This window comes from Carettochelys insculpta, chromosome 3 (genome assembly GCF_033958435.1).
Source record: "Carettochelys insculpta isolate YL-2023 chromosome 3, ASM3395843v1, whole genome shotgun sequence".
Taxonomy (NCBI): Eukaryota; Metazoa; Chordata; order Testudines; family Carettochelyidae; genus Carettochelys; species Carettochelys insculpta.
The window spans coordinates 55,916,757-55,937,945 of record NC_134139.1 but is presented as its reverse complement, the minus strand read 5'-3'; the positions used below and the strand labels follow the sequence as shown (position 1 = coordinate 55,937,945).

Sequence of the window (21,189 nt, the reverse complement as noted above, 5' to 3'; positions counted from 1 at the left end):
GAGAATTTTTGGGGTGAGTGAGTAGCTCTCGACAATAACCTTTTAAACAACACAGGAAGAATTTGAGTCACCAACCATAATTTCCTCCAGCACGACCAGAAGAAATGTCAGCAGTTACATGCCATGCCTACTCATAGTGATACAAACAATGTATAAGCTTTCCCTCTGGCTTCCTTGACCTGTCCCATGTATTTATATTACTACAGAGGCAGTTGCTAATTCAGCACTTCTACCATATTGTTACCCAGACAGACTAATTCCTTTCAAATATGTTATGCATCACAGTGCCCTTTAATAGAACTTTTATCAAATATATGCCTCAACGTCAGTCCTGCTGCTTCATGTAGTACGGGTAAAATGATTTATGAACTCTCCCCTGCATTGCGCTTTGATATTTTACATTTGGATTTTCTATAAAAACAATAGGCAACAAGGAGGCTCCTTTGTTCTGATCGAGCAGCATACAGCCCAAGAGATCAGCATCTCCTTTGTCTTGCTTTAGTCTCTGGTAATTTTGTATTGACTTCTTTTGATGTGACAAGTGGGTGCTCTTTTAGGATTAATTACTAGCAGCAGGAAGCATAGAACATTGCAGTCATCCCACTGAAAAAATGTGTATGACGCCCCACAATATCATTGTTGGGAATTTAATGATTTTTTTCTGAATAGGAAAATAGTGGAAAGTTAGCGGGATAAGTAATTTAATTTCTGTGTCCCTCAATTTTTGTGCAATGAATGTCATACTTACCTACCTCACATGGGGATATGGTAGTTTCTGCATATTTTGCAGCATTTTTAATCTCAAGCAATCAGACGTAGTGACAGAGGCTCCTCACATTATACCTTGATTAAAAAAAAGATTTTAGGTTGCTCTCTGGTCACATTTTCAAACTTTATTCTGCAACAAGATGGGCTAGCAACTTACTTAAAAGAGAAAGCAAACTGAGAATCTCATCTAATTGCTTTAATCCAGGAGTTGGAGCTGTAAGAAAAACACCAAATATTGTGACTTGAGACAGATCAAGAAGTGGAGATAATGGGCAATGCTGAGTTGTGTGGTCCTTTTTGATTCTTTGATACTAGGTAAATGTCAATTGTTATATTAGCCTGCTGTTTAGGTGCAGTAAAGTTAAATTTCTCGTCAGTTTAAATGCCAGCCATCTTCATGCTGTGAGTCACTTTTTCAGTGTTTGAATGTTTAAAGTTAATGCTCTGTCTTGTTATGTTTTCAAATTGAGTGCTGCCTAAGTATTGTTGGTTCACAGCTAATACTACCATGCATGATATTTTTGCTCTGCTTAATGTGTTCTTTAAAAATTTTATAGGTCACATACTGAAAGCCCAGAAGGCTAAAAGCTCTTTTATACATCCACACAATGAGTAGAACTAGACAGAAATGGTGAAAATTCTACCTAGATCATTTGGCTACATGCACTTCAACTTTGACTTGCCATTACTATTCCTAACTCTGCTATTACCATACTTCAGAAATGCCATTTCTGTTTGGATATAAGTTCAAGGTCAACTACCTTCCTTACCCTATCCCTGTAGTTAAACACGTGTTTCGTGGAAATGTAAGTGATGGGAGGGAGATGCTTTTAAGACCAACATGTTTACCACTTCTAAGGTTATGTTAACCTCACCTTCCTTTTTTTATCACATCTTTCTTCTTATTTATATCTACACTTTGCATTGGTCTCCCTGCTTCCAGAACCACAGTTGAAATTGCTGCTGGAGCAAACATGCCTTTTCCTTCTCTTGGGGATGTCCACACTTAACTCTGCCTGCCCTGTGGGTGGAGAGGAAAAATAGAAAGATCTTGGAATGTTTCCCCAAAATGCACCTTTGCTGCTGCTCATCTCCACTTGATACCCCTGGAATAAATCATTCTCTGTCTCTCCTACCCTGGTTCCTTCTGGGGTCCGTTGGCTCCTGTTGTGTTGTAAATGGTAGAGTGTGCAAGGAAAGGAAAACACACAGATGCTCCAGCACTTCCTTCTGGGGCCCCATAACATGCTTTTTCCTCCCCCTTGGGAGGGCTACAAAGAAAGAGGAGGATGAGTAGGGACATGGGGATGAAAGCACCTGTGCAGGAAGGAACTGGGAATGGGAGTGTGAAGGAGGATGTGAAAAGTGTGACCGGATGACATCTATCTTCTGCTCTTAATATGCCAAGTACTCCAGTGCAGGGTTTTTTTAATTTGTTTTTCTGACCACCTTACTGAGCTATAACCCATAATTACTGAATTTCAGTTTCTACTCAGCGATTCTTCTTGGTTCTGGCTCTGCCAGCCTGCCATTCCCTCTCCCCTGAACTCCCCTCGTGTGCTTCTTACACTTTCTGTCTACATCTACACTAGAGGGTTTTGTCGACACAGCTCATGGAGCGGCCACACTAAAAATGCATTTTGTCGACAGAACTTGGCACTTTTGTCGACAGCCTTCTGCCTCTCCTTCGTGAGTCAGAATGCCTTTGTTGACAGATTGTCAACAAAAAAAACCATGTGGATGCTCTGAGGGGAGCCCTCTGTTGGCAAATAGGGCTTCCGGGTCAGCGGGCAGCCCTGTGTGCTGTGCTTCCAGTTGTCTGTTCCGTCGAGAGAGTGGCTAAGTAGTCTGGCTGCTCTGTTGGCAGAGCAGCTCGAGGGAGCAATCCACTTTTGTGTGTGGCTGCGATCTGTTGACAGAAGTTTTGTCAGAAGATCTCTGAATGCATATGGATTCTCTTGGGGAGCTTGTGTAGTCAGTCCTGTGTGGTTAGGGTGGGGTAGCCTAGATTGGCGTGTGAATGGATGTGTGGTGGGAGGTAGTGCACAGGTGTGAGTGGATTCTGGGGGACCTTCAGGTGCTTGTGTATTTTGCTGGTATTTGGTGGAAGGCAGTATTGCGTGTGTGAGACTGTAGGATAGAGAGCACAAGACAGGGCCCAGCGTCAGGTAAAATGGTACCGTGGATGAACTTGTATTTTTGTGATCCAGGTCTCTGGCACCTCCGCATCTATGCCCCCATCTTTTTGATTCCCTTATCTCTTCCCCATTCGTCCCCCAGTTGTCCTGAGCTTCCTTCCATTGCCTCTTGACCACAGCTCCCCCTAGATGAGGGACCCCGGGCCATTACCCATCTGTAAGGACAGCCCTGGGAGAGAAAGGGAACAGCTAAGGAATGGGGGAAGAGAACTCAGCACAAGAAAATGAATGAAAGGGATGTGTGGGAGGTAAAGGAACAATTTTCACGCTATAGAAATAATATTGAGGAGATAATAGACTGGAAAGACAGAGACGATAATAAGGGAACTAAAAAAGTGAAGGATGACAAAAGATGAGCACAGGGGAGACAGTCACTTTTACAGCATTCACTTAGTAGAAAATATAAATGCCAAAGCTGTACACTCAATAACAAAGTATAAGAAGCTTTAAAAAAATGGATGAGATAAAATGGCCTGTGAGGGTCAGAGTGGAAATCTGCTAAGGGTCAGCACTAGCTAGCTGTCCTGTCTCTTCCCCCCGTGACTTTTGTCTTTCTTACCTTCCCCTGGTCTCTCCCCTCCTTCCTGGCTGTACCTTCAAGTATTTTTCTCTGGTTGCAGCTAGGCTGGTACTTTATGATGTTTGTTACTCTTTGCTTGAAGTGATTCTGCAGGAGCTTCCCTTTTATTGTTAGCTGTGGGATTATGATGTCTCACAATGTTTGAACCTTTACACAGAAGAAAATGGAGCATTTTCTAAGAACTTGACTCAGGAAGAAAAGAGTGTGGATTTTATCCTTTTTACTTTGAATTTCCATGGGAAGTCATTGATACATGTACTGTGAAAGATTTTTTTTTAAAGGAAGCAAAGGAAAGTGATGGCATTACATGGGAACATTTCACAAATAGGTGGTATGTGATTTTGAATGTATAGAGAAAACAAGGGCAGAAGAACGTTTCCTTTCATGACTGTTGATAGGCCAATTACATGGTCCCCTCTCAGAATTAGTCTGAGAACCACATGACTGGTGGTGTGAATGCTTGAAATCTGCACACTTTTGGAAAATTTCCTTCTTATTGTCTCAGAAAACGGGAAAAGTCTGATTTCTGCTGAAATCCAGGCAGCAGAGTTCCGACATCGCAACATCAAGAGTCCAGCGCTTGGGTCAAGGGCCTGGCTGGGCTAACAGTTCAGCCTACATAAGCAATGAGCGTGCCTTTTTGGTACTGAAGGCAGAGGAAGCCCTCCACTGCTGCTTACTTGTGTCCAGCCATCAGCTTATTAGAGGATGGCACATTTCATTGCTTATGTACACTGCGCTGTTGGCCCAGCTGGGCCCTTGTCCCAATCTCTGGCCAGCCCTAATAACACACAGCTCAGCCTACATGAGCAGTACAGCATGCAGAGCTCTGGTAATAATAAACCTGTGAGGCACAGAAAAGTGGGTAATAGATTTCAGTTTATTCCCTGGATGCAGCATAGTGCAGCATAGTGCATGGAGTGTTTGCAGTGTAAAAACAAGGAGTAACGGAGCAGTGCAGCTCCCTCCTCTCATATTTGAAGCAAAGGGTAGCCATCCTTCTCTGCCTGTCTTTGATAGACAGCAGTTCTCTGCAGCTCCCTCTCCTCTTTTGCAGGGGTGGGGTGAGTTCCCCCACCTGGGCAAGGCCAACAAACCCACTGCATAGATGTCTGTCAGGTTAATACAGCTGCCACATGACAGTAGTCAGTGTTCTTTGATACCAGTGATTTCAGTACTGTAAAGTTCATGAGAACAGCCATATTGGGTCAGATCATAGGTCCATCAAGCCCAGTATCCTGTCTTCCGACAGTGACCAATGCCAGGTGCCCTAGAGGGAATGAACAGAACAGGCAGTCATCAAGTGATCAATTCCCTGTCGCCCATTTCCAGCCTCTGGCAAACAGAGGCTAGGAACACCCTGCATGCCCATCCTGGCTAATAGCTATGAATGGACCTATCTTCCATGAATTTATCTAGTTCATTTTTAAACTCTGCTATAGTGTTGGCTTTCACAACATCCTCTGGAAAGGAGTTCCACAGGTTAACTGTGCGTTGTGTGAGAAGATATTTCCTATTGTTTGTTTTAAACCTGTTGCCTGTTAATTTAATTTGGTGACCTCTAGTTCTTTTGTTGTGAGAAGGAGTAAATAACATTTCCTTATTTACTTTCTCCATATCAGTTATGATTTTATATACCTCTATCATATCCTCCCTTAACTGTCTTTTTGTTCCGAGCTAAAAAGTGCCAGTCTTATTAATCTCTCCTCGTATGGCAGACGTTCCATACCCTTAATCATTTTTGTTGCCTTTTTCTCAACCTTTTCCAATTCCACTATATCCTTTTTGAGATGGGGCGATCACATTTGCACACAGTATTCCAGATGTGGACAGACCACGGATTTGTATGGAGGTAATATGTCATTTTCTGTCTTACTATCTACTCCTTTCTTAATTTTTCCTACCATTTTGTTAGCTTTTTTGATTGCTGTTGCACATTGAGTGGATGTTTTCAGAGAACTATCCACAGTGTCTCCAACATCTCTTTCTTGAGTGGTAACAGCTAAGTCAGACCCTGTCATTTTATATGTATAGTTGGGATTATATTTTCCAATGTGAATTACTTTGCATTTATCAATGTTGAATTTTATCTGCCATTTTGTTGCCCACTCACCCAATTTATGATGATCCTTTTGTAACTCTTCACAGTCTGGTTGGGGCTTAAGTATTTTGAGTAGTTTTGTGTCATCTACAAGTTTTGCCATCTCACTGTTTTGTCCCTTTTTCTGGATCATTTATAAATCTGTTGAATAGGACTGGTCCCAGTACAGACCCCTGAGGGACACCACTATTTACCTCTCTCCATTCTGAAAATAGACTGTTTATTCCTACCCTTTGGTTCTGGTCTTTTAACCAGTTACCAATCCAAGAGAAGACATTCCCTCTTATCCCATGACAGTTAATTTGGCTTAAGAGCCTTTGGTGAGGGACCTTGTCAAAGGCTTTCTGAAAAATTGAAGTACACTATATCCACAGGATCCCCCTTGTCCACATGCTTGTTGACCTTTTCAAAAAATTTGAATAGATTGGTGAGGCACAACTTTCCTTTACAAAAGCCATGTTGACTCTTCCCCAACAAATTTTGTTCACTAATGTGTCTGACAGCGCTATTCTTGAGTTTCAACTAGTTTGCCTGGTATTGAAGTCAGACTGACTGGCCTGTAGCTGCCAGGATCACCTCAGGAGCCCTTTTTAAAGATTGATGTTGCATTAGCTATCTTCCAGTCATCTGGAACAGAAATGGATTTAAATGACAGGTTACAAACTACAATTAGTAGTTCTGCAATTTCACATTTGAGTTCCTTCTGAACTCTTGGGTTTATGCCATCTAATCCTGGTGATTTATTACTATTTAGTTTATCAGTTTGTTCCAAAACCTCTTCTAATGACACCTCAATTTGAGACAGTTCATTAGATTTGTTACCTGAGAAGAATTGCTTGGTTTGGGAATCTCCCTCACATCCTCAGCCTTGAAGACTGATGCAAAGAAATCATTTAGTTTCTCTGCAATGGCCTTCTCATCCTTGAGTGCTCCTTTAGCATCTTGATCATCCATTTGCTCCACTGGTTGTTTAGCAGGCTTCCTGCTTCTGATGTACTTAACTTTTTTTTTTGCTACTATTCTTTGACTCTTTGGCTAGCTGTTCTTCAAATTCTTTTTTGCCCTTCCTAATTATATTTTTACACTTCACTTGGCAGAGTTTATGTTCCTTTCTCTTTTCCTGTCTTGGATTTAACTTCCGTTTTTAAAGAATGCCTTTTTGTCTCTCACTACCTCTTTTACTTTATTGTTTAACCACGGTGGCACTTTTTTGGTTCTCTTACTGCGTTTCCTAAATAGGGGTGTACGTTTAAGTTGTGCCTCTATTATGGTGTCTTTAAAAAGTTTCCATGCAGCTGGCAGGGATTTCACTTTCGGTACTGTACCTTTTAATTTCTGTTTAACTAACGTCCTCATTTTTGTGTAGTTCCCCTTTCTGAAATTAAATACTACACTCTTGGGCCACTGTAGTATTTTCCCAGTGACAGGAGTGTTAAATTTAATTACATTGTGGTCACTATTACCCAGAGGTCCAGACACATTCACCTCTTGGACCAGATCCTGTGCTCCACTTAGGACTAAATCAAGAATCGCCTCTCCTCTTGTGGGTTCTAGCTGCTCCAAGAAGCAATCATTTCAGGTGTCAAGAAACTTTATCTCAGCTTCCCGTCCTGAGATGACATGTACCCACTCAATATGGGGATCATTGAAATCCCCCATTATTATTAGGTTTTTTATTATGATAGCCTTCCTAATCTCCCTGAGCATTTCACGGTTACTATCATCATCCTGGTCAAATTTAAATTTTCCCAGTCTCTGGGAGTGTTGGGCTCTGGGTTTCTGATATGGTTTGTAATTAAGACCAGCTGCAAAGTTTGGATGTGGATTTGAACTTTCCATAAGTCAAGTGATTTTTGGGGTAGGGGTCGGGGGACCATCCATCCCGTATTGGGTGGAATGGTCCCATATGTGGATGCCAAAAAGGCACCCTGACTTGTTTTTTTAAAAGGGATAAATTGTCCCATGTGTAGGCCCTCGAGGGCTGGGGTGGGGCCATGAGTGGCTGCCGCTTTCGCAGGGCTCCAGGCTGGGAGCTCCCCCAGCTGCCGCTTTCCTGGGGCGCTGGGCCAGGAGTGTCCGCAGCCACTGCTTTCCCTGGTGCTGAGGGGTTGGGGCACCAGCTCCACAGGGTTTGATGCAGCTGGGAGGAGGTGCCCTTCCCCCTCCATATCTCCCTGTCCCGTATTTGGTCCCAAATACGGGACAGGGAGATATGGTCACACTAGGTGTGGGTATTTGGTGCAGACCCATCTTATAATGGTCTTTCCAGGCAAGAGAGAAGAGAAATGGGTTGGAGGACTCAATGTTGACTAATGCAAGAACAATCTCCCTGATCAGTGAGCCTGGGACAGTAAGTGGTAATTCATCCCAGTGTATGTTGTAGCATTCACATGCCACAGTAAACTAGTCATGGCTTTCCTGATGTGTGATGTCAGTGTGTTGTCGCTTGTCCAGTCAATAAGGTATTGCAGTGGGTTTCCTGCATGTAGTTAATAGTCGTCATCTGTGAATCCTTTAAAAAAGTTGTTGCACCAGGGAAGTGTTTGACTCATTGTGCAATGGGACTTTATGCAACAAATTATTAGCTCACCCGTACTGCATGTGATACTAAGAGGATTATTATTAATACCAGCAGCAATAATTAATAACTGGAACAGTGACAGCAGGGTGACAAAGTCCCTCCAGTAAAGAAAAACCTGGTGCTCTGGGCTTCAGAAATTCCCCTTTAACTTGAAATATTTTTTGAAATGTATTCTGGCTGCAGATATAGTTAGTAAAATCATCCACTTGTTTAGGAAAATCTCAGGCAACTGCATTTTCATCACTTGAACACGGCTAGCTTGTTCTCATCTCCATAACGAACACCAGTTTATCAGGGCACAGCTGAATTGCACTTGGTACTATGTGAAGGTTCATGATTGAGTTTAAAGCAATGATGGAGGCATAAGAATTTCTGAAGTTCTCTGTATGGATTTGGTGAATATCTGGATCCTCTTTCTCCTTTCTCTCCAATATTGACAGCCATCTGGGTAAGCAAGGAACATATTTCAGTGACTGGGGCTGAGGAGGTGGCATGTACATATCAATCCCATATCTGCCAATGAGGCCTCTTTTTATAATTGCCATTGGATAAGATGATTTAAAAAGGCCTTTTCACAGTAGTTGCAAAAATCTGTCAACTGTTGCTTGTCAAGTGAGCCATCTGGGAACATCATGTTATCAACCATCTTATGATGCTAGAAAGCTCCCAGTGTCTTGGTCACAACCAATGACAACAAGTGCATACAGATTTATTTAACTTCCAGAATGTGTTTGGTTTCCCCCAGGCATTGCCTGCAGTGTTGTTATAATATCTAATAACTTACATTAAGACAAGGTCCCATACAGAGCTGGGCCAAAATTGAAACCATAAATCTGTACTCCTTTTTACTTTCTAGATGTGGAGATCCAGATTCAAATCCCTGGACCTGAGGTTTCTGTAAAATATTGGCCTTCAGTCAGGGCTGGAAGGTGACCTCTCCTTTGTGTTTTGTTGGGCTCCAGACATACTCTCCAAATGTTCTGGCAAAATTCCAACTCAAGATCACAAAAATTCTGCAAGATCAGTTGATTTTGTGAGATTTCAGTCCACCCACACTTAACTCGGTCTCCATTGCTCCAAAAAAAGGTACTTTTTATTGTGGGATAACTAACCCATATTAATTACAGCAATCCCACTTTAAAATCCTAGTGAGAGCAGTCACTTGCAGTTTTTACTGGGAGGTAGCTAGGTGAGGTCAGTATTACATCCACGCCCGGCCTCACCCCGGTGCTCAACCTTACTTAGTTTATTTTGTGCTAAAACAATAGTGCTGAGTCTCCACTAGCATTTTAACGTGCTTTAGCTATTCCACAGAAATACACCATTTTTGGCAGAAAAGAAAACCTATATCTTCAACTACAGCTTATGCCTGACTCTAATTAGGATCTGCACACCACCTCCTTGGCCCAGGTACAATTCTGACTAGAGCTAGCTGGATCTGTTGAGTTTCAAATATAAAGGCATTTTGAAATGTTACTGATTTTTCCCCACTCATGCTTTTTGATCATCTCTGGAACTCATCATCAAACTTCATCAAATACAAATTTTAAATGCCTAAACATTTGTACTGCTAATTATACTAATTAAAGCCGAGGTTTTGATCATGACGCCGATGTACAAAATCAAATGAGATACAACAGGTATATACAGCAAACACAGCTGGTCAGCGTGACAGGCAACAGTCACTCTATACCTGCTCCCTAACAGGAAAACAAAAATAAAATCTGCTTTGGTTTTGATTAGCATCTTGAAATCTGCATGCATTGGCTTCTTTTAATTCTCCAGTACTAGTCAAATCAAAATTGAGGAAGCACACATTAGCTGCGTCTACACGTGCACGCTACTTCGAAGTAGCGGCACCAACTTCGAAATAGCGCCCGTCGCGTCTACACGCGTTGGGCGCTATTTCGAAGTGAACTTCGACGTTAGGCGGCGAGACGTCGAAGTCGCTAACCTCATGAGGAGATAGGAATAGCGCCCTACTTCGACGTTCAACGTCGAAGTAGGGACCGTGTAGACGATCCGCGTCCTGCAACGTCGAAATTGCTGGGTCCTCCATGGTGGCCATCAGCTGGGGGGTTGAGAGATGCTCTCCCTCCAGCCCCTGCGGGGCTCTATGGTCACCGTGGGCAGCAGCCCTTAGCCCAGGGCTTCTGGCTGCTTCTGCGGCAGCTGGGGATCTATGCTGCAGGCACAGGGTCTGCAACCAGTTGTCAGCTCTGTGTATCTTGTGTTGTTTAGTGCAAGTGTGTCTGGGAGGGGCCCTTTAAGGGAGCGGCTTGCTGTTGAGTCCGCCCTGTGACCCTGTCTGCAGCTGTGCCTGGCATCCCTATTTCGATGTGTGCTACTTTGACGTGTAGATGTTCCCTCGCTGCGCCTATTTCGATGTTGGGCTGAGCAACGTCGAAGTTGAACATTGACGTTGCTGGCCCTGGAGGACGTGTAGACATTATTCATCGAAATAGACTATTTCGATGTTGGCTGCACGTGTAGACGTAGCCATTGTGTGCATTCATGGTAGCTTATAAGAAGTACCATGGTAGTTTTAAATTAAAAATAAAGCCTGTCTTTTCTAATTACATCAATTATAGTTTATGCTTGCAGTTTAGAGTCTTTCATCTGAGGCCCTCAAAACACTTTACAAGTCACATCCATTAAATCTCCCTCTAACCTCCTGTGAGCACGTTAAGTATTATACCCATTTGACAGGTGAGTAAACTGAGATTGAGGATCCTTAATTTTCACCAAAGTCAGAGTTGAACGTGGTCAGGATGGAATATCAGGTGGCTTGTTCCTATCCGTAAAGAGAGATTGGCCAAGCTGAGTCTTGACTCCCAGGGCACTTCTCTAGCTCTAGATTACATAGAATCATAGAATGCTAGGACTGGAAGGGACCTTGAGAGGTCATCTAGTCCAGCTCCCTGCCCTCATGGCAAGAACAAGTACTGTCTAGACCATCCTTGATAGACATTTATCTAACCTGTTCTTAAATATCTCCAGAGACGGAGATTCCACAACCTCCCTAGGCAACTTATTCCAGTGTTTGACCACCCTGACAGTTAGAAACTTTTTCCTAATGTCCAACCTCAACCTCCCTTGCTGCAGTGTAAGCCCATTGCTTCTTGTTCTATCCCCAGAGGCCAAGAAGAACAAGCTTTCTCCCTCCTCCTTATGACACCCTTTTAGATACTTCAGAACCGTTATCACGTCTCCCCTCAATCTTCTTTTTTCCAAACCAAACAAGCCCAATTCTTTCAGCCTTTCTTCATAGGTCATGTTCTCTGGACCTTTGATCATTCATGTTGCTCTTTTCTGGACCTTTTCCAATTTCTCCACATCGTTCTTGAAATGTGGCGCCCAGAACTGGACACAATACTCCAACTGAGGCCTAACCAGCACAGAGTAGAGCGGAAGAATAACTTCTCATGTCTTGTTCACAACACACCTGTTAATGCATCCCAGAATCATGTTTGCTTTTTTTGCAACAGCATCACACTTTTGACTCGTATTTAACTTGTGGTCCACTAGAACCCCTGTATCCCTTTCTGCCATACTCCTTCCTAGACAGTTGCTTCCCATTCTGTATGTGTGAAACTGATGGTTCCTTCCTAAGTGGAGCACTTTGCATTTGTCTTTATTAAACTTCATCCTGTTTACTTCAGACCATTTCTCCAATACCTCTAATTTTTGTTGCTCTTTCCTGAACCTTTTCATTTTCAATACATCTTTTTTTTGAAACGAGATGATCACACCAGCACACAATATTCAATATGTGTGAATTCAATATATGTGAGTGTACCGTGGATTTATATAGAGGCAGTACATTTTCTGTCTTATTATCTATCTCGTTGTTTCACAATTACTCCAAATTTTTTTTGAATGGTAACAGCTAATTTAGTCATATCATTTTTATATGTATAGATGGGATTATGCACTGGGGGTTACATTTTCCAATGTGCACTGCTTGGCATTTACCGACTTTAAATTTCATCTGCTATTTTGGTACCCAGTCATCTAGTTTTGAGAGATCCTTTTGCAGCTCTGCAATCTGCCCAGGGATTACCTATCTGAGCAGTTTTGTATCATCTGCAGATTTTGCCACCTCACTGTTTACCCCTTTTTCAGATCATTTATGAATATGTTGAATAAGACTCATCCCAGAACAGACCTCATGCAGGACACAGCTATTTACCCCTCTCCTTTCTGAAAACTGGCTATGTATACCTACCCTTTGTTTTCTGTCTTTTAACAAGTTACCAGCCTATGAGAGGACATATCTTTTTACTCCATGGCAGCTTACTTTGCTTAAGAGCTTTTAGAGAAAGACTTGGTTAAAGACTTTCTTGAAATCTAAGTATACTACATCCAGTGGATCTCCCTTGTCCACATGCTTGTTGACCACCTCAAAGAATTCTAGTAGTTTGGTGATGCATAATTTCTCTTTACAAAACATTGTTGACTCTTCCCCAACAGATGGTGTTTATCTGTTTGTCTGACAATATTGTTCTATGGTGTAGTTTCAACTAGTTTGTCCAGTACTGAATTCAGACTTACCAGTCTGTAATTGTGGGGATGACCTCTGGAGCCCTTTTTAAAAATTGGCATCACATTAGCTATCTTCTAGTCATTTGGTGCAGAAGCTGGTTTAAAGAATAGGTTACAAACCACAGTTAGTAGCTCTGCAATTTCACATTTGAGTTCCTTCAGAACTCTGGGGTAAATGCCATCTGCTCCTGGTGAATTATTACTGTTTAGTATATCAGTTTGTTTCAAAACATCCTCTACTTCCACGTGAATCTGGGACAGTTCCTCAGATTTGTCACTTAAAAAGAATGGCTGAGGTTTGGGAATTTCTCTCACATCCTCATCTGGGAAGAATGATGCAAAGAATTCATTTGGTTTCTCTGCAATGGTCTTATCGTCCTTGAATGCTTCTTTAGCATCTCTTGTTCGGTAGCCCCACTGTTCTGTATGTTTTCTACTTCTGGGCTACGTCTACATGTGCCCCAAACTTCGAAATGGCCATGCAAATGGCCATTTCGAAGTTTACTAATGAAGCGCTGACATGCATATTCAGCGCTTCATTAGCATGCGGGCGGCAGCGGCGCTTCGAAATTGACGAGCCTTGCCGCCGCGCGGCGCGTCCAGACGGGGCTCCTTTTCGAAAGGACTCCACCTTCTTTGAAGTCCCCTTATTCCCGTGAGCTCATGGGAATAAGGGGACTTCGAAGAAGGTGGCGTCCTTTCGAAAAGGAGCCCCGTGTGGATGCGCCGCGCGGCGGCAAGGCTCGTCAATTTCGAAGCGCCGCTGCCGTCCGCATGCTAATGAAGCGCTGAATATGCATGTCAGCGCTTCATTAGTAAACTTCGAAATGGCCATTTGCATGGCCATTTCGAAGTTTGGGGCACATGTAGACACAGCCCTGATGTACTTAGGGTTTTTGGCTTTGCTATTACTGTTTGAGTCTTTGGCTAGCTGTTCTTCATATTTCTTTTGGCCTTCCTATTTATATTTTTACACTTCACTGGCCAGAGTTTATGCTCTTTTCTAATTTCCTCACTAAGAATTACCTTTCATTTTCTAAATGATCCCTTTTGCTTCTCACTGCTTCTTTTACTCTTTTATTATTTAGCCACAGTGGCACACTTTTGGTTCTCTTTTTATGTTTGTTTAATTTGTGGTATATATTTAAGTTGATCCTCTGTTACGGTGTCCTTAAAATGTTTCAATGAAGCTTTCTATGATTTTCTCTTTTTGCACTGTACCTTCTAATTTCCATTTAACCTCATTTTTGTGTAGTTCCCTTTTTTTGAAATTAAATGCTACAGTGTTGGGCTGTTCAGCTGTCATTGTCATAATCATCGTCATCATCATCATCAACAACCGTGGGCTCAGCGCCCGTTGGTGTCTGATGCCTCTCTCGCTGTTTCCTTCCTTCCTTTTTCCCTGTCCAGTGCAGAGTGGCTTAGTTTCTGTAAACTAGCTCTGCACAAATCTACTATATCATCTACCCCTTCTCTGTGGGGTCTGCCTCTCCTATTCAAACCATCCATTGTGTTGAATACCAGGGTCTTGGTCTTTCATTCATCCATTCATTCTGCAGATATGCCCAAATAGCTGTAACTTGTGTTGTATAACCTTCTGCAGTAAGTTCTCTTTTGGCTGTATCTTCCTATATAATTCCTCATTGGTGACCTTCTGCATCCATCCTATTCTCAGGATCTTCCTATAACACCTCTTCTCGAATGCCAATATTGTTCTCTTTGAATCTTTTTTTATCATCCATGTCTCACATCCATACAACATGCTGCTGAATACATGTTTTCAAAATGCTCAGCTTTGTTCCTAAGCTAATCGCTTTGCTTTTCCAGATCTTATGCATCACCTTCAAACTTGCTCTTGCTGATTCTAGTCGCTATTTGCTGCTTACAGTCTAAATCATATGTTATGCTGCTCCCCAGATGTGAATTTCTTTATGTTCTCTAGTTCAATCCCAACTATGCTGATCTTCCTTCCTATTTCTTTATCTTCAAATACTGCTTTTTGTTTTATCGATGTTCACAATTAGTCCCTACCACTTCTCTTCCTTGTTTAGCATCTGCTCCATTTTTGCTAGCTTCTCCTCATCTTCCTCAATGATAACTATATCATCCACAAACCTCAAGTTAATTCTCATCCAGTGCACGATATCCCTTCTAGCTCTTCCTTGATCTTGTCCGTCACTCTTTCTAGATGCGTGATAAAGATACTCAGTTTAATTGGATCTCCTTGCCTTGTACCTCCACTCGTTCTCAACCAACTTCCCAACTCTCTGCATGTTCTTACCACTGCCTCCGCATAGTCATTGATATCCTTCAACAACAGTATCATTCTGCTATCCACTCCCTACAACTCCAGCACAGCCCAAGTCACTTTCTGATCTGTCCTGTCAAATGCCTTCTGAAAATCGATGAAGCAAATGTATACGTTTTTGTTCTTTTGTCGAGCTTTCTCTGCTCTCAATCTTAGTGCCAATATCTCCTGTATGGTACTTCTAACTTCCCTGAAGCCTCCTTGCTTGTCCGCTAGATATTCTTCTGTCTGTGATCTTAGTCGATTCGTCAGTATCATCATCAGCACCTTGCCTATATGACTCGTTAGGGCAATTGTTTTTTAGTTCTTGCACTCTAATCCACTTCCTTTCTTGTGTATTGTCACTAGCATGGATTTTGTTCATTCCTTAGGTGCTGTCCCTTTTTTCCATGCTGTATTACATAGAGTATTTCCTGAATCATACTTTATCCACCATATTAATCTCTCCCATGATCTTATCATTTCCAGGGCTATTGTTGATCTTTAGTCTTTCCTTGCTCTTTCTACTTCCTCTTTTGAAATATTGGTCTCGCTCTCAATGCTCAGTGGAGATATCTCTTTCAGTTCTTCAGTCAGTCTCTCTGAGACACTTGGGTCCACCTGTGCTTTGTACAGATCGGTGCAATATCTCGTTCATTGCAGCACAGACTTCTCCTTGCTCATGAGCACCTCTTCGTTCTCATCTTTGATCGCCATCTGCTTCGGCTGCTGCTTCCTGTTAATATTCCTAATCATCTTGTACATACCCAAGTCTTGCATTCGCCATAACACCTTTCTGTACCTTCACACTGCTTCTCTAACCATTTCACCTTATTCTTTCTGGCCACTTTCCTCACCTCATTGCATTTCACCCTATATTGCTGTTTCACCCTGTTGGAAACATCCCTTTTGATCTTCAATGCTCTCTTCTCTTGAACCAAGTTCAGTATCTCCTGAGTAATCCACTTCTTGTTGATCTTCTCTTCTTCTGGAACAGTCTTCTCAATTGCCTCATCTATTGCCATGGCTGTCCCTTCGACTCTCTTATCTAGGTCTTCCTTTGTGACTGCCTTCAGCTGTGAGTGCATTCAGACCATGGCCAGCATGAACTTACCACGTAACCTTCTGAAAGGCACCTCTGAAATCTCGCAAGCCTTTATGGGATTGTGCTAACACTAGGGTGAGCACATTGCCCTATGGCAAATATGTGACACTGGCCTCAGGGGATGGGGGCAGAGCTGCTGTCCCATATCCGGGCTCCTTGGCAATGGTGGCTCCTGCTCCACGGTTAGGCACCAGGGATGGGAGCTCTGCAGCCTCCAATGGGGAGGCACCAGGGGTGAATGGGAGTGGGGGGAGCTTCAGAATCCCTTGGTGGGAGGGTATTCCAAAGCCTTCCGGCCGCAGCGGCAGGGAAGGAAGCCAGGAATGAAGCAAGAGCTGCCTTCCTTGGGTGTGGGAGGCTGGGGAACAAGGTGGCCAACCCATGGAAGGGCTCCCTGGCAGTGAGAGCTGCCTCCCCTAAGTGTAGGGCACCAGGGAACAAGGCAGCCGCCCCATTGTGGAGTTCACTAGCTGTGGGAGCTGCCAGCATGGGGTGCTGGGGAATGGGGCAGCTGCCCCACAGAGGAGCTCTTCTGCATCAGGAGCTGCTGCCACAAGGTGCAGAGCTCTGGGAAACAGGGCAACCACCCAGTGGAGGAACTCCCTGGCAGGAGAGGCTTCCACGCCAAGACACGTGGTACCAGGGAACAGGAGCTCCAAAAAATATGGGACAAATTGGCTATTTTCTTAAAAAGTTGGGGATGCCTGTGAGACAGCTTAAATAAGGGATTGTCCTGGGAAAAACGGGACAGATGGTCACCCTTTTAAAAATGGACTAATGCAAGCAAATACCTGATTATCAACCCAACTAAAGAACTTCCAGACTTCTCCCTTTCCCAAAAATGTTGGTCTTTCGTGGTAAGGTTCTGATATGCTTCAGATGCTGTCATCTGTTTGACCTCTGAAAGATGATGGTACACAATGTGACTATGAATGCTGGGTACAAACTATGGAACATGTAAATCCGTGCCTGCTTCAGTCTTTTGCTAATAGCATCTCAGACTTACACTCTGTCACAGTCAAAGCTATTTAGTGACTCACTAGTCTGGATCTGGTTATTTGAACACTACAAATCAACCCACTTACTATTATTAACACAAATATGAGTTAATTATTTTGAACATAATGGTCAGGAAAGTATTTACATAGCAGAACAAAAGGAATGTGTTGATCTCCTTTCCCTTCCCATGTTTCTATTGGCTGTAGATGGCTGTTCATCAAAGTAAACAATTCTGACATACTTGCTTGGGAAACCTAGGAGTTAAACAAGAGGTTATTGCTAAAAAACCAAGATTTTTCTTTTTCTTTTTTTAAAACTTGAAATGTTTTAAATTATTTTGATAAGGAATAAAGATAAAAAAATATTTAAGCATGCACCCCGCCCCCAGCACATGAGGCAGGCTCCTGAAGATTTTGAATGATCACTCCAGGAAACAGCTGTCTGTCATTTCCTAATGGAGGACAGAAAAGCTTTTCATAATAACAGGAAATCAAGAGGGTTTATTTGCAGTGAAATTAGACTTGCCATTGCAGATATTACCCAAATTATTTTGCTTTATGTCCTGTACTTGCTTCATGCAAGTTCAATTTCCAAAGGGGGTCTAGGACTCACTTCTATATTATTGAGATGTAAATGTGTCCTGCTACAGTAACTTTGAGCATTAGGCAAGTTGTAGATGAGTCTGTAAGGAGAAAAACAAGGAACTAAGCCACTTGAGAAATTGGTAAATATACCCATCTGGCAAAGGGGGGAACAGAGCTACTGCTGGGTTGTAAAGGTACTCAGCTAAAAGAACCAAAATAGGGAATATTGTTAATGATTAATGGTTGATTCTTAGGTGGCCTGATAACAATGTAGTGGAATTGGAGTTGCATACTCCAAAAAAATACACAGCAAAAGCATTTCAAAGCTTACCCAAAAATTATATGAATGATCTAACTGTACCCTGCAAATTCATCCACTAGAGTTACAATAAGCCTGAATTTTGCCAGTCTTTATCCATGTTTTGTAATTAATCCACGTGTTACCAAAAGACCCAGGAATCAGATCCCTGGGGAGCTGGGTGTATTAATGTAGTGCTTCAGCCCTAAAAGTACATGTTTCTACCTCCTATCCAAAGGAAGCGATAGCCTTTGGGTGCTAGTAATCAGCTTCTCATCTGACACAAAAAATTCTGCTGCGTGCTAATACCATGCCTGCACAAACAGGGCCTGGATTTGGTCTGTGAGACTTTGTACCACCATTCCTTTCAGTCTGCATTTTGGTCTTAAAATTAGATTTCAATTTCTGTTTAACAAGAGAGAAGAAATCACAGGAACCAAATTCGATGCAGATATTAATGTATGATTGTCCATAAATGTACAGCTTTATGCCACCTCTGTATGATTAAATTTGGGCAGTGAATAGTCACTCCAAAAGTATTTATGAAGACACGACAGCCATTAGAGAATGAAGCTTCGTACCTGCCATTTGTAAATTCCAGCAGTATAACTTTGATGTGAGAAAAGAGATTAAAGCTATGTCAAATCTCCCAGCTCAAACAGCCTCTGATCAAATGGGAGCTTCTGAGATTCAGTGAAGTTGGTAGCTTATGAGCAGCTTTCCTTATCTCTCTGGTTCCAGCTTGGTTCACAGAGCTCATTTCCCTGCTTTCTGAAGAGTCTGAAGATGAAATTCCTGCTTTGTTTCCTTTCCAGGGACTCTTGGTCTTTTTTAGGACTCAGCAGAAAATGTAGCTTTGAGCAAACTCCTTTTGGAGACAGGCACTGCGTAAGTCATCATCAGCCCTATGTGTCCCTCCCACCCCTCACATGAAAGGATACCCAAGAGAACCCAAAGTATTTTGGCTATCATTTCAGGATGATTATTTTATCTAGAGAAGCAGCAACTCTTAAAGGGTTAGGGGTCATTGCAGATGATCTGTTGAACTTGACCTCCCAATGTGCCTATGTGGCCAAAAAGGCTAATGTGATCCTTGGATGAATTAACAGGGAGATCTTGAGTAGGAGTAGGAGTTTACAGTATCTCTTATATGGCGTAGGTGCGACCACTACTGGAATATTGCATCCAGTTCCAGTGTCCACCACTCAAGAAGGATGTTAATAAATTGGAGAGGTTTCAGAGAAGAGCCACAAGAATGATTAGAGAACTGGAAATCATGCCTTATTGGTAGGACACTCAAGCAGTTCATTCTAGTTAGTTTTAACAAAGAGATGATTAAAAGGTGATTTGACCCCTGCACCTATGTGGGGAACAAATATTTGATAGTGGCCTTTTTTGTATAATAGAGAAAAGTCAGAGAAGTTCCAGTGGCTTGAAGCTGATTCTAGACAAATTAACACTTAGAAATAAAGTATAATACGTATTTTTAACAGTGAGCGTAATTAACAATTGGAATAATTTACCAAGGGTCATGGTGTATTCTCTACCACTGACAACATGTAACTCCATTTTGGATATGCTCTAGTTTAAAAATGAATGGTTTTTGGTAAGTCCTATGGCCTGTGATATGCTGGAGATAAAGGAGAGGATCACCATGGTCCTTTCCGGTTTTAGAATCTATGGCATATTTATCTGATTTTCCCCCCTCTTTTTACGTAAGTAACATCAATTATTATGTGCCACAGCACCAGTGTCTTTGGTTCTATCATTGAAGGTCCTCTTCACTGTCCCTAAATCTTGGTAAGGTAGAATTAACAATGCTGTGGTGAAGTTCGCGCATGAGATTAGTGCAGCAGAATTTGATAGGCAGGTGGGGAGTTTAATGTTTGATTGGTTTTGGTCTTTATTTTTTAAATGAGGTGGGTTGCTTTCTTCTTTGGGTAGGCAGCAATGCTGGCAGCCTTGGTACCAGCTCATTCCAAGACCCCAAAGTCTGACTAGCCACTGAGAAATGCATAACTGGAAGCCAGTTTGGTTCACCTGTGTGTGTGTGTTTTGTTAAAATAGGTTGTTAGAGTTAAAAGAATGTTTAATGTTTAGACATTATGGAATGCTTGTAGGATGCTGCATTGGTAATCCTAGCTATCTGTAGCCCGTTATCAGTAAGATTTAAATGTTTGCTTTGTAACTATAAACATGTTTAAGATTGGAGGTCACCTACAGTCAGGAGAGGAGCATTATCAAATGTGAAATGTTAATCTACCTCAAGAGGTGTGTTGTCCTGCCCCCAGCAAAAGAAAGCTTACAGACATCAGATAAGCCACAATGGACAATAAGACTATGCTGATTGCTTTCTGCACATTTTGGAAAGGGATATCTGCATGAGCCCTTGTCCCATCAGAGCTTGAATGTTGCAGGAAGGAAATAACGCCTGTTAAGGAGAAATGCTTATCCCTATGCTGCTTGAACTCTGAGAGCCAAAGATTTTAAGAATATCCACAGATTTGTCTTTAATTGTGATCTGAGTACAGTTGATCTGGCATAAGTGACTATTGTTGTGATTCTTGGTGTAAGGGACCATTTGTTAGAAAGACAGGCTTACCTGAGGGGCAAGATATATTGAATTACCCAGTGGGATTGTTTCTTCTTGTGGGGTTATTGCAGTGCTTGAGGAGTTCACAGTTACATGGTTATAATAAGTACCCATGCTCATGAGTAAGGCTGAGCATCTGCCATGGATGGGTTGGCAACCTGCGGCTCTGGAGCTGCATGCAGCTCTTTAAGGAGCCACTTGTGGCTCCAAGTGCTGCTGCTGTTGACTCCACTCACGGCTCTGGAGGCTGCCGCTACTTAAAAAATGCCTACAGTTAAAATGGAATTTAGTTTTTTGTTTAAGTGGAGGCAGTCTCCGGAGCTGCTGAACAGTCAGCTGCAGTGGGGGGAAGCTGGCAAGGCAGGGAGCTACCTGCATGCTCCATATGGGGGAAATCACCCTGTAGGAGAGCTGGGGGAGGGTCAGCCAAGTCTGCCCCTGCCAGAGCTGTGCAGCTACATTGAGAAGGAGGCAGTGGGGGAAGGTGGTGGCTGTTGAGGATTGTTGGGCTTTTCTCACTATTTCGGTTACAGACCCCTGGCCATGGAGG

The 21,189-nt window shown here is 42.6% G+C and overlaps 1 protein-coding gene across 2 annotated transcripts in view; it reads left to right on the top strand.

The window, feature by feature from the left end:
• CNIH3 (cornichon family AMPA receptor auxiliary protein 3) overlaps window positions 1-21,189 on the top strand; it is a 73,992-nt gene that overhangs the window by 7,556 nt on the left and 45,247 nt on the right. The gene's annotated exons all lie outside the window — the stretch shown is intronic.